The following is a 1,858-nucleotide window of genomic DNA, read 5'->3' on the forward strand; positions in this document are numbered from 1 at the left end:
AAATCAGCCAACTACCACCAGCTGTAGACTTAGGAATGAGCCACCTTAAAAGTTAACCAACTTATGAATGTGACCAACGTGATCACAATAACTACTAAAAGGTTGTTGTTTTTTAAGCCACTAAATTTTGAGATGGTGTGTTATGTGGGAATAAGCAACTCCTACAGTATGGGAAAGGAAGGAATATATGCATTAGGATCATTCTTTTACTAATAATCTCAGCTGGCTTAGAAGAAGTAAATCAAAAAATCTAAAGGAATAACCTACAAAAAGCCATAAGAATTTTTGCAAGGCTAAAACATAGTTTTGCCTTCTTTGTAAGATTAGCCTCCTAAAAATACGTGGTCCAGAGAAAATGTGCTTTGTTCCAAGAAAAATGAAAGTCTTTAGTAAAATGAACTAGCGTAAAAATCCCAAAAATATAACATAAAAAAGAAAGAAAAAAAATGCAAGTGAAATGACATTTCCCCCCCCCCCAAAATATTGGCATAAAGCCACTGAAAGCAAGAAAAAATATGTAATTATAAATTTTGAAAATGTAACAAATCCATTGCCCCTACAAACAAGAGCTCAAGTAATATGCAACAATCAGAGAATGTACAGGGGACTAACATAATTAGTCAAACCATGAGCTTAAAGAGTTAAGGGAAGAAGTAGGACAAAAAAGGTAATGGAGCTCCTTCCGCTGCCCAAGATGCCAAAAGGAAAGAAGGCCAAGGGGTAGAAGGTGGCTCCGGCCCCTGCTGTCATGAAGAAGCAGGAGGTCTAGCAAGTGGTGAATCCCCTGTTTGAGAAAAGGCCTAAGAATTTTGGCACTGGACAGGACATCCAGCCCAAAAGAGACCTCACCCACTTTGTAAAATGACCCTGCTCTATCAGGTTGCAGCAGCAGAGAGCCATTCTCTATAAGCAGCTGAAAGTGCCTCCTGCGATTAACCATTTCATCCAAGCCCTGGACCACCAAACAGCTAGTACTAACTGCTAGCAGCTAGTACTCAGCCGCTTAAGCTGGCCCACAAGTACAGGCCAGAGATGAAACAAGAGAAGAAGCAGAGGCTGTTGGCCCAGGCTGAGAAGAAAGCTGCTGGCAAAGGGGATGTCCCCACTAACAGACCACCTGTCCTTCGAGCAGGAGTTAACACCATTACCACCTTGGTGGAGAACAAGAAGGCTCAGCTGGTGGTGATTGCACATGACGTGGATCCCATAGGGCTGGTTGTCATCTTGCTTGCCCTGTGTTGTAAAATGGGGGTCCTTTACTGCATTATCAAGGGGAAGGCAAGACTGGGACGTCTAGTCCACAGGAAGACCTGCACCACTGTCACCATCACACAGGTTAACTCAGAAGACAAAGTTGCTTTGGCTAAGCTGGTGGAAGCTATCAGGACCAATTACAATGACAGATACGATGAGATCCACCGTCACTGGGGAGGCAATGTCCTGAGTCCCAAGTCTGTGGCTCATGTTGCCAAGCTCGAAAAGGCAAAGGCTAAAGAACTTGCCACTAAATTGGGTTAAATATACACTGTTGAGTTTTCTGTACATAAAAATAATTAAAATCATACAAATTTTCCTTCAAAAAAAGGTGGTGAAGAAATGAAGTTTAGACTAGAAGTAATACAAAAGAGAATCAATCATACTGAAAGTATAATGGGGACATGGATGACAGGAATAAGGAAAAGCAAACAAAATGAGATGGGACTAAACAGGCTTAAAATGTTAAAGAGAAAATGATTGACAAGTAAGACAGACACAGAAAACATAATAGCTGTATAATGTTTCTCCCTGTAGAAGTAAAATAATAAAAAAAGTAAAAAAAAAAAAAAAAGAAAACATACAGATATAATTCAAGAAAAGT

General features: G+C 40.3%; 1 pseudogene; it reads left to right on the forward strand.

The window, feature by feature from the left end:
* The first annotated feature begins 694 nt into the window (after window positions 1-694).
* On the forward strand, window positions 695-1,554 carry LOC103222191 (large ribosomal subunit protein eL8 pseudogene; annotated as a pseudogene).
* Window positions 1,555-1,858: the final 304 nt, after the last annotated feature.

This window comes from Chlorocebus sabaeus, chromosome 17, assembly GCF_047675955.1.
Source record: "Chlorocebus sabaeus isolate Y175 chromosome 17, mChlSab1.0.hap1, whole genome shotgun sequence".
NCBI lineage: Eukaryota > Metazoa > Chordata > Mammalia > Primates > Cercopithecidae > Chlorocebus > Chlorocebus sabaeus.